This window comes from Mixophyes fleayi, chromosome 1, assembly GCF_038048845.1.
Source record: "Mixophyes fleayi isolate aMixFle1 chromosome 1, aMixFle1.hap1, whole genome shotgun sequence".
NCBI classification, from domain to species: domain Eukaryota; kingdom Metazoa; phylum Chordata; class Amphibia; order Anura; family Limnodynastidae; genus Mixophyes; species Mixophyes fleayi.
The window spans coordinates 219,435,770-219,452,758 of NC_134402.1; positions in this window are offsets into that span (position 1 = coordinate 219,435,770).

A 16,989-nucleotide genomic window follows, 5' to 3' on the forward strand; every position below is an offset into this window, starting at 1 on the left:
TTTACCCCCTGTACAATAGAAACTCTATACAGAAAGTTATTTTTGACAACAACATATGGTATACCTTCTGCAGGCTGGACAGCTTTTGCTACACCATTCACCTCAGTCACACTTTTAAAATCATGCTCTAAAGTTGCATTGTTAAGTTCATCATGAGCAAAGTCCCACAGAGGAAACAAAATATATTGCACTGCGGACCAGTCCGTATCTTCACTGACAGACAGGGTGGGCTCAGCAGTGACGTCATCAGCTAATGTTAGTTTGGACTGTCCATGCTTCCCTGCAGTTGGATGCTTTTGTGGAACTCCTGCTGTGACTCCCAGGATGGCATTCCAGTTTGGCGGTTCCCAAAGATTGAGGTCCAGATGTTGTAGTGTCACACTCCACTCCCCAGTTACCTCTACCCGAGCCTCTAAACACTGACTGTCACTTTAATTTCTGTTGCTAGTGCAGACTATTAGTCATGGTCTGCACCTGTGATCATTACACCTGTGTGCTGGTCAGTGTTACTATTGGTCAGTCTCCCTTTATTAAGGCCCTTCGTTTCTTTCTCGCATTGCTGGTTCTTCAAGTCATATCTGTTACTCGGATGTCTCTGTTGGAATGCCTGTTCCACTGCTCGTGGTAAACGCTATGATCTACACCTGATACCTGCTTGACTTGCATTGCTGACTATTGTTACCTGTTCCACTATCCGTGGTAAAGCTGCTACTCATTGCTGCTGGATGCTGGACTGTCTTGATCTCTACATACCTGTCCCACTGCTTGTGGTAAACGCTATGATCCACATCTATTATCTACTTGGTCTGCATTGTTGATTACTGTTATCAGCTCCACGATCCATAACAAACTGTGCCTATCATGGCTGAGTATGTTTTGGACTTTGTTGATTCTTGTGCCTGAAGTTTACTACTAATGGAGAATCTGACTATTGCATGTGCAGCTTGTTTTAATGAATGTTGCTGAAAGTCACTATTCCTGCATGCCTTCGTGATCATCATTTACAAATTACTAAATTCTGCATTGAACTCTTGTATTAATGTTTTATAATAAAATGGTAATCTTCGTTACCACCATTTGATGTCCGAATTGGATCATTCCTCTACTATGTAACTTGTTCTCAGCTGTCACACTGGGAGCTTTCCTGGAGGGCTGCAAGGCGGGAGCCGCAGAAGCCCATATTCCCTTGCGGGAATCCCTGGTGACTACCTCCCATTTTGTTAGACTCCGCGCCTCCAGGGAAGTTTTAGTCAAAACTCATTGAGACAGCAGGATCTCACTCAATTATTTGTGAGCTAACCTGACATGTAGATTCCTAAGTGGCTCCTTTAAGACCGGTCTTACAACTGTTGCATCTGTTGCTGGCATGTCCGCCCGGACCCACTCACCGAGGACCTCTTTGAGCAGTGGGAATTCTCGTCCCAGAATAAGTGGATATGGGAGTTTAGGTGCTATGGCAACCACCACCATAAAGGTTTGTTTTTTTGGTGTGACTGCCAGAAGTGTTCTCTCATACTCCTCAGTTGTCCCATGTATACACAGGACATTCACCTGGGCAACCAAGTAGCTATGGTTTTGGGTATGACAGAGCTAGGAACCAATGTAAGTTCACTCCCAAAGTCAACCAATGCCAAGACAATGTTTTGGTCGATAAGCACAGTCACCCGAAACAAACAGGAACTTCCTGATGTAGGACTCATAGTATAACAACTTGGGAAAGCAGGCACAACATTTGCAAACTAACATTCCATGGGTCCGGTAGTTTAGGACACTCGGCCCTGAAGTGGCCTGGCTCACCATGTTCAAAGCACTTTGGATTAGACACATTTGTAACCGTCCCTCTTTCGGTAGCAGCTTTGCCACTAGGCCCTGCAGCAAGGATTGTCAATCCTGGCTTTTACCATGGCATCGGCTTTGGCCCGAATGCACAAAACCTCTCTACCACTATGGAAAGCTCTTTATAAGGTTATGGGACTAATTGCAGCACCCACTTTTGCAGAACGCAGTCCACCCCTGGATGTAGTGATCTCCAGAGCTTCAATAATCCTGGTAGGTGATTTCTCCTCAGGCTGCAGACATTTTTTATCTTTGGAAGACTTGCCAATTGTGCTCTGACCGGTTTACCTTTATCATAGTGCCAAACGTGCTAGCGCTGGGCTTGGGCTGGCCCCAAAACCCCAATGCGAGCCAATATCTCGGACTTTAGACACAAATAATCAGAGGCCCAGTCCTCATCCAGATCCATAAAATCTTGCTGAGCTTCGTCAGTCAGATATAGCACCAGCTTCTCAGCCCAAACTTCAGGAGGCCATTTTACCCATTTTGCAGCCCCTCTCAAAAAACACCAGGGGTTAAATGCATTAAACTGCAATTTCTGCAAATCGACGATATTCAGTCACTTTGACAGCTAAATTTAAAACGGCAATGTCTTCAAGAGCAAAGCTTGCCCTTACAAAAATCAGCTAATTTTAACTCCCTGAGCCGTTAGCAGAAATCCATTTTAAAATTACTGTACTAATGGTAATAATGTGCATCAATTACCATAGTATAATGCATGCCCCGTGTTGTTCTTAAGAACTAAGCAGGGGATTGAATCTACCCCTAAGTCTTGCATAAAGGATGAGAAGAGGGACCAAAGCAGGCAGACTCATGTGACGGGAGGTGGTCCCCCATTTCCTTCTGGCCTCAGTCCTTGAGACCACAGAATTGGCCTGTATTGGTGATGGGATGGTGCAAGGGGTGGGCTGCATTGACACCATATTGAGCCCACCCCTCTTGGAGCCTCTAACACCACCAGGTACATTCAAATGGAATATAGCTTCAAGTAAACTAATATTTTTGGGCCCAAACAAAAGCGATCATATATATACTGTCGGATACAGGCAGATATATATATAAGCTAACTTTCATTTCTTACACATTTTTTTATTGTTTGATTTACTCTAGGTGGATTTGAGAGTTTAGGTGCTATGGCAGTCACTTAAGAGTTTGAACTGGTGGAGGAGGCCTGTGATGTTGAAGGGCAACAGCTGTAAGAGAAAGCAGAAGTCATTGACTGGGATTCACTGTGTGAAAACTATCAAATACCACAATTCAGACCCACAGCAATGCAATAAGCACTACCAGCACCAGTATGGAGCACAGTTTACAGAGTAACCTGACCACAATAAACACTGCCCTCACCTGTCTTATTGGCCTTCTTGCCCAATGTCACTAGCATCAGGCCAGCACCAGTTTCTCATGTATCCTCTCATCCCCTTTATCTCAAACTATTAGTCCAATCCATGTCTCTGCCACAAATTCCTACTCAAAAGCAACAGCCTTTCCCTCACCAATTTTACAGTCCAGCCACCCTCCCCTCTCCTTGCTAAAATGATTTATTTTCCAGGTGCCAATTTCAGCACTAACAACATTTAACACAACCCCGCTATTTTGGATATCAGACCATGTATTGCCAATACAACACTTATAACCAATCTAACGCCCCCACCACCACCATCTGTCCACCATGTTTGTAATTTTTTCTTAACAAAAATTACTTACAAGCAAGGTAGTTTACCAGGAAATATTCTTTAAATGTGTTTGAATCACCCAAATCAGGAGGGCTTGGGTCCACGTCCTCCTATTAGCAATGTTGTGGTACACCACACACAGCGCAATTATATCACATAGTGTTCTTGGCGCATACATAAGATCAGCATCAGACTGGTTGAGACAGCAGAATCTGGCCTTTAACAAGTCAAATGCTTGCTCTACAACCGGTCTAGTGGCTGTAAGCTACCTGCTCAGTATGTAGGTTCAAAATAGGATTTAGGTTCCAAGGAAGAAAAGGGTACACATTGTCTCCTAGAAAGGGTGACAAGAAAGAAAAAGGGCAAAATGTTAATGATAAATAGCCCAAAAAAACTTGCAAATATATGTGCTGGAAGGGGAGGTCCTTTAAATGTTGAGACAGATACTTTGGGAATTAGTCATGTGGTATATCTAGGTAAACATCACACTTAAAAATAGTAGGACTAATAAATTTCACTGCTCCATGCTAATCTGCCAGTATCCTAAAGAACAAAAAACATACAAATTATCATGAACCTTTGATTTCACTAACATGCATATAACTTATAATACTAAACATAAATACTCCTATATTCTGACATCATCTCTCCAGGGGATGTGCTCTGACTTTCCCGCCAAAAATCCAGTTTCAACTAGTCTATTTGCATTTTACAGTCTGTATCACTTTAAACATTTATTCCCTAACATCGCTAACTAGAGTATGCAATGTGCGATCTCTTCGGCGAATGAACCTGACAACTGCGGATGAATAGGGGATTAAAATGATACTAAACATGACAGTTCCGGCAACCTGAACCTTTGATTTCACTAACATGCATATAACTAATAATACTAAGCATAAATACTGCTATATTCTGACATAAATAACTATGTGTTGCAACTACAATTAATGTGTACTAATTACAAATGTGTGTGTGTTCTTGCGTATGTGTGTAAAAGGGTAAAAAAAAAAAAAGTGCCCTTCCACGCCGTAGCCTGCTCTACGCAATTTGCTGACTTGGAATACACACACACATATATATATATATATATATATACACACATACACACACACACATACACAAAGGAAACCCTGAACTTACATATACATATGAAGATTGTTAAAGTATTGCATAAAAATAACAGAATAGGATATTATATACCCACTTCTGAAATAACATGCCTGTTGAATTTTTAATGTATTATCTGTATTGTATGTATTCATTTATGTATTGTATGTTTGATTATCTTTGTAAAGTAAAAGACTTGTATCTTTATGCCTGTTTTGTATGTTTAGATAACTGGAATGAATAGGATGAATGGATGTTTATGTAGATAATGCAGTATAGTGATGATAGATTGGTATTTATTTATTGATTAACACATAATGGTGGGTTATCTGATGTGGAGGTCAATAGATGTGTAATACATAGGTGGTATATATATAGCCTTGTCAAACACAGGGATCGCGTAAGTTGCTCTTACGAATTTCTAGTTGGGATGCACAAGCATAACAACTGGGATACCTTGTTTATGATTGGCATGGTACAAGGCGAAAGCTCAAAAGGTTGTATGAAATAATGCCTCTAAAGTACATCTGAGATGTTACGGGTGCGTATTATTCGACGTGACTAAAATAGCGAAAAAAACGCAAATTGCATTATATCCCAATAATTAAGGAGGTTAGTTATTAATCAGATCAAAGGCATTGGGGTATATTTACTAAGCCTAAGTAAGCGGGTTTGAAAAAGTGGGGATGTTGCCTATAGCAACCAATAGGATTCTAGCTGTCATTTTGTAGAAGGTACTAAATAAATGAAAGGTAGAATCTGATTGGTTGCTATAGACAACATCCCCACTTTTTTAAACCCGCAGCTTAGTAAATCTAGCCCATTGTATCATTATTATGGCGGAACACAAGATCCTATAACAGTGTACATAATAACACATAATGGTCGGCCAGTTTGAAGTACATTTTATGGCAAGGGTTTTCTGACAAAAAAAGCTTAATTATAAAAGTCATTTTGAAAATGGAAGTAGTACCTAATAGCCATGTGTCTTTGCACCCCCTTGCCTCTATTGCAATGTCTGCCACATCCCTGATTGCTGAAAGGCCATGTGTACTCCCTGGCCACGCAGCTATCAAGGGGTATATTTACTAGAGATGCTCACTGACCCCCGTGTTTTGGTTTTGGATCTGGATTACCTTAGTGTTTTGGTTTTGGTTTTACCAAACCGCCCTTGCGTGTTTTGGTTTTGGTTTTGTTTTGCTATTCTGTTTAAAAATCAATGTTTTTTGGCATAAAATAACCAAATTTAGTGCTCCACCTGTTTCTTGGATAAGTAATGTAATTGTAAAGCTAATAAATTATGAAAAAAACAGTTTAATTCCTGGTAGGCCGTCATTAATTCTACACACAAAACAGATTGTCTTCCTCTCCATCTATGCATATTGGCAATGCAGCCATCATCTTTGGGTGTATATTACACCCTACACTTATAGATAAATATGTAAAGAAATGGACAAAGGCAGTTTGGTTTCTGTCTCTCTAGGCCCCCCTCCACTTGTACAAAATACTAAAAAATTCAGCCATTATAGACTGTAAAATATTAATTGAAATGGACAAAGCCAGTTTGGGGTCAGTCTGTGTATGACACCCTACCCTTAATGAGAAATTGCCAAATCAGCAGCCTTTCAAGATGGTACGTGATATAGAGATGCCCCAAGTCCCTTTCCTCTTTGAGGACAGATTGCACCCTACACTCAAATAGAAAGTTTTAAAAGATGTTATCGTCATCGTCTTGAGCTTCATCCTCACCCTCATCAGTGTGTACGTCATCATCACAGACTATCAATTCATCGCCGTTTGAATCTGCCATTAGAGAACAGTCAGTGCTTGGATGTCTTGGATGGTGAAGGCCTTCCTCGTGGAAGATGTAGTTCATTTTTATTAACATCATTTTCTCCACATTTTTGGGAAGTAACCTTCGACGGCGATCACTGACTAAGTTCCCTGCTGTCCTGAATACACATTCAGAGTACACACTGGAGGGTGGGCAGCTTAGGTATTGCACAGCAAGTTTGTACATGGGTTTCCAAATGGCCTGCTTTTTTTCCCAGTAAGGAAAGGGACTGTCTGACATTTCCATATCAATTACCTTTTGAAAATAATCCTCCACCATCCTTTGCATGTTAATACTCGTATCGGATGGAGTTATGGGCAAGGTCACACATTTTTTGGAAAAAAACCTTCAAACCAGCCCAGATGTTAAACTGTTCTGGTCTGCCTCCTGGGTGTTCTCTGTTTCTTTTTTGAAAATTTTATTTTTTACGAGCAGCAGTTGCTTGAGAAACTGAAGGAGGACACGTAGTCAAGCCAAGGCCCAGTTCAGCGGACAACTTGCTGAGCAATAGCTCCTTGCAAAAGTTCACATCTCGCTCATTTTGAAGCAAAGACTCAATGTAGGTCTTAAACCTTGGATCAAGTACAGTGGCCAAAATATACTGATCCGAGTTCAAGATCTTAATAACTCAAGGATCATTGTGAAGCAAATTAAGTACTTGATCTACAAGGTCAACATACTTTGTGGAATTGCTTGCTTTCATCTCCTCCTTCCATTTCTCAAGCTGCTTTTCCAATAGTCTAATTAAAGGAATGACTTTGCTCAAGCTAGCAGAATCTGCACTCACTTCACATGTCACAACTTCAAATGGTTTCAGCACCTTGCACAGCACTGAAAGGATTCCCCACTGTTTAAGAGTGAAATACATCCCCCCTCCTTTCCCAATGTCATGGCTTGTGCAATACGCTTGGATGGCTTTGCACTGTTCCTCCATCCTCTGAAGCACGTACAGGGTGGAATTCCACCTAGTTACAACCTCTTGCTTAAGTTGGTGGCAGGGCAAGTTAAACTGCTGTTGGAGCTGCTGCAATCTCCTACATACTGTGGCTGAATGCCTGAAATGGCCTGAAATTTTACGGGCCACCGAAAGCATCTCCTGCACCTCACGTTTATTTCTTAGGAAGCTCTGCACCACCAAGTTGATGGTGTGAGCAAAACAGGGAATGTGATGGAAATTACCCAGCTGTAGTGCTCGCACTATATTATTGGCGTTATCAGAAATGACATATCCTGGGGAGAGTCCAAGTGGTATAAGCCATGTATCAATCACATCTCTTAGTTTGCGTAACAAATTGTCAGCTGTATGCCTGTTAGTGAAGCCGGCGATACAAAGAGTGGCCTGCCTGTGACAAATGTTACGAAGTGGTGTACATGCTGCTGCTGTTCCTGCTGGTGAAGGTGAATGACCAACCCAGTGGGCTGTCACAGTCACATAGTCTTTGGTTTGACCACTTCCACTTGTCCACATATCTGTAGTTAAGTGGATAGTGGGCAGAATGGCATTTTTCAGCGCAATCTCTACATCTGTACACACTTTTTGCTATAGTTGTGGAATAGTTTTACGTCAAAAATGGTGTCGCGATGGAATTCTATAACGCGGACACGAAACCTCAATTAACTGTGAAAAACCAGCTGCGTTTGTTTGTGGATATTAGACGCAGATCTAACACTAACATGGCAGCCATTGTGTCTGTGATTCGCTTGGCGACTGGGTGACTGCTGTCGTATTTGCTTCCCCTAGCAAATGATTGTTTCACAGTTAATTGTTGAAATACAGGACTGCTCTTTTTCTTGGCCTTCCGCTGGGCTGACGATTCACCCCTAGCATCAACAGCAGCAGCAGCGGAACTAACGCTTTCTTCAGAGGAATCAATTATAGTGCAGGAGTCATCCAGCCTTAATAAGTGGGATGCAGGGCTAACTCCGAGCGCTACTGAGGATATTGATGAGGATGGTGTTGTGGGTGTATTTTGTAGCCGTCGGGATGTCGGTGACCGAAGGGTCCTAGCTGATGATGGAGTGCTTGTAATTTTTTTGGAAGAACTTTCAGCTTTTCCCAACACTTTGCCATGAAATCTCGTCAAATGGCGTAACATAGACGAGGTTCCAAGATGGTTAAGGTCCCTCCCTCGACTGACTTTGGCTTGACATCCTCTGAAGCACGTACAGGGTGGAATTCCACCTAGTTACAACCTCTTGCTTAAGTTGGTGGCAGGGCAAGTTAAACTGCTGTTGGAGCTGCTGCAATCTCCTACATACTGTGGCTGAAAGCCTGAAATGGCCTGAAATTTTACGGGCCACCGAAAGCATCTCCTGCACCTCACGTTTATTTCTTAGGAAGCTCTGCACCACCAAGTTGATGGTGTGAGCAAAACAGGGAATGTGATGGAAATTACCCAGCTGTAGTGCTCGCACTATATTATTGGCGTTATCAGAAATGACATATCCTGGGGAGAGTCCAAGTGGTATAAGCCATGTATCAATCACATCTCTTAGTTTGCGTAACAAATTGTCAGCTGTATGCCTGTTAGTGAAGCCGGCGATACAAAGAGTGGCCTGCCTGTGACAAATGTTACGAAGTGGTGTACATGCTGCTGCTGTTCCTGCTGGTGAAGGTGAATGACCAACCCAGTGGGCTGTCACAGTCACATAGTCTTTGGTTTGACCACTTCCACTTGTCCACATATCTGTAGTTAAGTGGATAGTGGGCAGAATGGCATTTTTCAGCGCAATCTCTACATCTGTACACACTTTTTGCTATAGTTGTGGAATAGTTTTACGTCAAAAATGGTGTCGCGATGGAATTCTATAACGCGGACACGAAACCTCAATTAACTGTGAAAAACCAGCTGCGTTTGTTTGTGGATATTAGACGCAGATCTAACACTAACATGGCAGCCATTGTGTCTGTGATTCGCTTGGCGACTGGGTGACTGCTGTCGTATTTGCTTCCCCTAGCAAATGATTGTTTCACAGTTAATTGTTGAAATACAGGACTGCTCTTTTTCTTGGCCTTCCTCTGGGCTGACGATTCACCCCTAGCATCAACAGCAGCAGCAGCGGAACTAACGCTTTCTTCAGAGGAATCAATTATAGTGCAGGAGTCATCCAGCCTTAATAAGTGGGATGCAGGGCTAACTCCGAGTGCTACTGAGGATAGTGTTGTAGGTGTATTTTGTAGCCGTCGGGATGTCGGTGACCGAAGGGTCCTAGCTGATGATGGAGTGCTTGTAATTTTTTTGGAAGAACTTTCAGCTTTTCCCAACACTTTGCCATGAAATCTCGTCAAATGGCGTAACATAGACGAGGTTCCAAGATGGTTAAGGTCCCTCCCTCGACTGACTTTGGCTTGACATACACTACAAATGGCTATACAATTGTTGCCTGGATTTGGGTAGAAATAATTCCACACATAAGAAGTGGATTTTTTTGTTTTGTAGCCAGGCATGACAATGGCCTTTTTCTTGTCACGTGCCAGAACTGCTGCCATTGGTGCAGGACTTACACAAACAACCTCATCAACATCCTCATTAGCGCCCTCGTCGCCTACACAAATCTCCCCCTCATCCTCTTCTAATTCCAAAGTGGCATCCTCAATTTGTGTATCACCGGCTACACTCGGGCTGTTCAGGCACACATCAGCAGAACTGCTGAAAGGGCCCTTCTTTATGGGTACACTACAGAATGCTCACGATTAGACATCCCACTGTTGGATGGACTCTCCACAGGGATTGGTGTCATTTGTGATTCAGAGCAAACATTATCCTCTAATGCCTTACTGTTATGTTGCAGCTCGGCTTTGACGCGTAACAGTAGTTGTGCACCACTTTTAGACTCCAAATTACTTGGTCTTGCTTGGTCACGAGTGACCGTACAAGAAGAAGGCTCGGTAACATTTTTTGATCTGCCACTAACAGAGAAAGGCAAAGGCCTCATTCTTTCTTTGCCAATGCGTGTGTAGAATGGCATGTTGGAAAAAAAAAATTTTTTATCGTCATTTAACTTTTCCTCAGTTACACTTCTTTTTCGCTTCAACGCGGTAAATTTTTTTGGGTGTGTGTTTTTTTCCCTGATTTAAAAAGACTATGTACTTTGACATCGGCTTTACCAGATGACGTACTAGGAATACTACCATCAGGACTGGGGCCATAACCTGCTTGCGGATTCTGCTCATATGTGGACTGCTTTGAATCCATTTTAATGAGCCCAAACAACTTGTAGTGCAAAACATTGTATAGATACCGCTGATAAATATCACTTTTGACAGCAAGAAAATTATTGTTTCACACTGGGGAATATGGGACACCACAAAGAACTTGTAGTGCAAAAAATTGAAAAATAAGCCTCCTCTATCCTCCTCTCTTCCTGCTCTAACAACTGCTAATAGAATTTAAATTAATAATAGAATTGAATATTTTATAAATGAAAGAATAATACAAAGAATAAGGTGAACAATTATTGCTTTATACAATAAAATCCTCTCATCCGATGTGCCCTTACCCACATACGATGGAATATATGCGATATATATATTATCCACGAAATCGCCTGCAACTAATGGGAATAGTAATATAAAGTAAGAGACACCCGCTCATGAACCTCCAGCCAACGCGTTTCGATTCAGAATTAATCTTTCTCAAGGCTTGAGAAAGATTCATCCCGAATCGAAACGCGTTATCTTCAAAATGCTCCCACAGTGCAGAACGGCTCTGGAGAAAGTCATGCACTCATTTCTTCCCAATCCTCCAACTCCTGTTGCCTTTTTGTCACCTTCAACTATCTCCCCTCCCCCACTCTCCTCCTCGCTCTCTGCTATCGATTTTGCTACCCACGTTACCTCCAAAATTGAGTCAATATGTCATGATATCTCCTCCCAGGAGTCCCTTCTTTCCCCATCCTCTTCCCCCACCCTACCTACTTTGTCCCGCCTTCTACTTTCCTCTGTGGATACTATTTCCTTTCCCTCCTCCCCATTTGCTAGCGCGCCCTCCATCTGTTCCTTCACTCTGTCACGGGCACTAGGAGTCTTTACCCAGGGATCACCAGGTGATGGACTTACCAGAGCAATATAGGTGGTAATATGGTACTCTGGTAGCGGGGTGATCACGGAACAGGAGACAGCAGATGGTAGAGAATGCTCGAGGAAAGTCTATGACTAGCAGCACTGGTAATATGTAGGTAATAGTACACGAGGAACTGAATGGACAAAGGAAACGTGAGGGTAGTCAGTGGTCTGTGGATAGCAAGTTGTACCACTGCTATAGTGAGGAGGAATGTCCAGAAATAACGAGGAGGTGATGAGAGTCAAGTCTGCGTTAAGCAAGTTGTACCGCTGTCTAGGTGAAGGAATGGAATCCTAGGTGGAGGTATCCGGAGAGTCAGTGGTCTGCGTTAGAAAGTTGTACCACTGCTATGTGGAAGGATACTGGAAACAGGTGACACAGGGAACAGGAATCAGTGGTCTGCCACTAGCAAGTTGTACCACTGAAATATATGTGAGGAGGAGCACGGGGAGATAAATGTAATACAGAGTATACACGGGCACACTGAACTTGATCCCACGATGATATGCACAAAGTATTAATAACTGAGCAGCACTGCACAAATATACAAAGTCACGGGAACTATCCAGACTACAAGGTAACACAGTCAAATGATGGCAATAGTCTCAGTGGATAGGCAACTCCAGAGAAGAATAACTCAGTCCAGCAAGGTATGCAATACACGAGCACAGTCAATGATAAGTATGCATACCGTGGTTCAGAAAAGCAGGCTGTCAGAAAGGAGTGCAGGGATACCTGAGCGGCAGGAGGCCGGCGGATGCGAAGTCCCAGGAAAATGGAAGCGGAATCCAAGTAGGTGCAGCGCACAGGTAGGTAGGCCAGCAACGATGGAAACAATACTCAGGAAGCAGTAGTATATAGGACTGGTCGCCTGGAGATAACTGAAGAGTAGAAGTGGTATGGCAGAGAAGACAGCAGCGGAGCGTTGATCCAATGCAGACAGGCGAGTTGACACAGGCAGGAACACTGTAGAAGCACGGAGAGCGGATCAGCTGGCTGCAGACACGAGGAGTACTGGAGAGTAGCGATAAGCAGGACACTGCAGATACACGGAGGTAGCGGATAGGAATCAGCTGGTGCAGTCACGATGAAACACGGGAGAGTTGAAGTGAGCTGATAACTGTAGTGCACGGAGGCAGCGGATAGGAATCAGCTAGAGCAGTCACAATGAAACACGGGAGAGTTGAAGTGAGCTGATAACTGTATTGCACGGAGGCAGCGGATAGGAATCAGCTAGAGCAGTCACGATGAAACACAGGAGAGTTGAAGTGAGCTGATAACTGTACTGCACGGAGGCAGCGGATAGGAATCAGCTAGAGCAGTCACGATGAAACACGGGAGAGTTGAAGTGAGCTGATAACTGTAGTGCACGAAGGCAGCGGATAGGAATCAGCTAGAGCAGTCACGATGAAACACGGGAGAGTTGAAGTGAGCTGATAACTGTAGTGCACGGAGGCAGCGGATAGGAATCAGCTAGAGCAGTCACGATGAAACACAGGAGAGTAGAAGTGGTCTGGAAACCACAAGGGAGTTGAAGTGGTCTGGAAACCACAGGAATCAGCTGGGCTGAATACACGAGGAAACACAGGAACACCTTCAGAGGCTCATGGGGAATGAGACTCCAAGATCAGGCCACAAGGTATAGACAGCAGGTGCTTTAAATAGGGAGTGTTGCCTGATCAGCCAATTAACTCAAAGGAACAGATACTGAAGGTTTGAAACGGCTGCACATGCGCAGACCCTCAGGATGGTGGACGGCCACGGTTCCTAGACATACGGGAAGAAGCACTCACAGTCTGGTGAGTGACACACTCTAGTATCTGCAGATAAAGTTTGCACTGTCTCTCCTCCCAACCGCCTCCACCTGCCCACAGTACCCCATCGAGTCCCATCTCCTCAGCTCCCCCTCTCTTGAGGCCTTCTCCCAACTTGCCTACCGCCTCAATCTTTACCTCTCCCCTGGAATCTTTTACTCCTCCTTTAAACATGCTCTAATCTCCCGCATACGCAAGAAACCTTCCCTCGACCCTGCCTCTGTCTCTAATGTCGAAGTCAGCAAATTGGATAAATTCATTTCAATTAAAGTTGAGCAAACTTGGTCGTCTTTGTCTGAAAAGATGCGTACGGTACGCTACGACGTACAAGGGCACGCTACGGCGTGAAAGGGCGTACGCATCCACTACACGTGGCAGCAACAGTAATTGGTCTTTTACCATACATTCGCACAAACACGCATACTAATAAAATAGTACACATTAATGGTAGTTGCAACACATAGTCGGTTATGTCGAAATATAGTAGTATTTATATGTTATATTAGAGTTGCATGCATATTAGTGAAATACACGGAACAGGTTGAAGGAATCATATCATGAGTGGTATCATAATAAACCTCTTTACATATCCTACTGTTTGGTTCACTCTGCGAGGGAATCGCAGAGTGCATACACAAGTTATGAATGATAGGGAATTATGAACTACTTAAGACTAAGGAATCTTGGCAGGAAGAGCCGAGCATACCCCCTGGAGATGTGACCCCCTCCTTTGGATTCCTTAGGATGAACTATCCAATGATTGACAACCCCTTGGACCTTCCTGACACCTGGACCAATAGATGCAAGCTATACCATCTTCATTGTGTTACTATATTTTTATGTGTATATAAGCAGCAGCTTCACATCCAGTGTTCAGACATCTTGTCCCCAGACTTCAGGAATGAATGACTGTACACTGGATCCAGAGCGCCTGCGAAAAGTAACGGCTGTATTTATTATCACTTCGCTTGAGCATATTATTCTACTATTTGCGAATAAATCTTTGTGCGTTGGAAACACAAATCGAGGTTCGACAATCGTTATTGGTTAGCGACAATACGCACATAACAATTTGGGGGCTCGTGAGCTTTGGAGGTTTCGTTGCCGATGATACGCAAGACCAACGGATTTCGGTTCCGCAACAAAGGGTGGAGACGCGTCATATACGGGTAAGAACGCAATGTGTTCAAAACCTGAATTTTACTCTGTGTTGTGAAACCGAATGTCCGTTTTGCATTATCTAGGGCACGCTAACTAGAACCTAGGGACAAAAGAGAAAACTTTCTTTTTACTGTCATTGTGCGTTTTAACTGTATTGCATTGCTTAGTGTAAGTGTATTTCCTGCTGTGCGTACGCGAACTTCCGGTAGATTTTCCACGTGGTTAAACAATCGTCTTGATAGTTATTATATGTGCATAGTATAATTACTTGTGAAAGCCTCTGAGACATTATTACTGTTTAGATTTTCTGCGCAGAAAAGGTGTATAGTGTGTGATTTTGTAACGTTGATACACTGTTTATTATTCGTTGTGCTCAGTTGCTGTCTGACGAGGCAGAGTGCCCAACTGAAGGACGGTATACAGGGCAGGTATACCGAATGCGAATACCGGGTTTTCGCAAAAGCGCTACCAATAGATCGCAAGGTTTGCTAATAATTAGTATTGGTAGGCAGTGCGATCTAACCGCACCGTTAGAGCGAATTGGTGAAGCAGCTAGGAGGAATTATATTGGAAAGGCTGGTTGATTGTATCGACTTTGTTCTCCCAGTTATAATAAACACAACAGGAATTTGAGATAGCCGGGCTATCGAGGAACTATTTCTGTGTTAGGGATTCTTGTTCGAAACAAGAGAAAGCGAGTGAACGCGGCTAAAGGAAATACGTTCACCGAGCATTAGAGATCTCTAGCGGTGATTGTAGCAACAGGTTTGAAATTGTTGGCCGGAAGGAACAGAGCATTGCGGTGTGTCTGTGTTCCGTGTAGAGTGGTGTTGTTCAACATGGGTGCTAAGCATACGTTAGAGATGGTCAGTGGACTGCCTAAGGAAGGTCCTATTGGTTCAGTGAGATTCCTCATGTGTAAAAAATATGGTGCATACGCAACTGCGTATTGCGACACGTGGGTCAAGATGACCAAAGATTGTGATAGGCCTTTCCCAACAATAGGAAGTTTTAATGCAGAGGTACTAAATACTGTAAAAGATAAAGTATGGTTGATTAAGTCAACGAAAAAGAGAAATAGAAATAATGATTGTTTAAAATTGTGGCAAATGGAAGGTAACACGTGGCAGAGCAGCAAATGCACAGCGGAAGTAGGCGTGGCGAAAAGCACGCGCACGGCGGAAGTAGCCATTGAGAAGCGTGGCGAACTCACCGCAAGCGCGCCCCCGCCACCTTATGTGGCGGGAGCGGTAAGTACAGCCGTTGTTAAAACTGAAAAAAGAAAAATTGCTAAGTTGTATCCTGTTTTAAGCCAGTTTAAATCAAGTGTATCTGAAGATGAAGATGAACCCACTGTGATTTCGCCCATTGCCCATGCTGTTAGTGTACTAGAGGCTCAGCGCAAGTATGAGAAAATGGCTGAGATAGGTGAGAGTAGTGTGATCACTAGGAGTGAAAGCATTCTAAATCTTGAACCAGAAAATCCTGTAGTGTCCTCTGAAGTCAGTGAACCAGAGGGTGCGTACCCAGTCCGCACAATATCAGTTCCCAATGGGAAACCGGATAAGGATGGTGTAGTTCCTTTAAGAAATGTTACAATGCATTGTCCCTGGACTAGATCAGAATTACGTTCCATTATGACTGAATTCCCAGATCCTAGAAAGGAGTTGGCTAAATGTCAGAAATTTGTTAAAGACTTAGGAAATGCCCACGAACCAACCAATAAGGATTGGCGTGTAGTGTTGAGGGCGTGTCTTCCTCCCAATACTAACATACAAAAATTTATCGAAGATTGTTTGTTGGAGGTAGAGGACACCTTGACTGATGAGATTAACCAAAAAAATATAGAAAAAATCGTCAAACACTTAGCCATCTATTTTCCAGTAGTAGTAAATTGGAGTAAGATTTTCACCATTAAACAAAAGGATAGTGAAACAGCAGCAGATTACTTCATTAGAGCTATAGCAGCAATAACACGGTTTACTGGGATATCCAACATAAGGGAGGACCCACATCATAGGGAAGTAGCTGTAGGAGTATTAATGGACGGCCTTAGAGAAAATTTAAATACCAGAGTACAAACCACATTACCTAATTGGAGAGGTATCACAGTAGATTCTCTCAGGGAGTCTGCTGTGGAGCATGACAAAAAACCTTTTTAGGAAAAAGGAAGAGAAAAGTGATAGGTTAATGACGGTGAGTATACAGGCTCTAGAGGGGATGCATACACGACCACCAGCATACAACCCATATAACAAGAAACCTAAAGTGATGAGGTGTTTCAACTGTAAAGAGGAAGGACTCAATACACAGAGGGGTGGGTAACATAGATATCCTCCAAGGAGGGATTCACATAGACTAGAAGACTCACATCTACCCGCGCATATTACAGCAGCAAATGCTGCGCGGGAAATCAATAGTCAGCGCTAGGGGTCAGGTCATACCTGTAGTCTACAGCCAGTGAGGTTAACTGAGAGTCAGAGTGAAGAACCAAC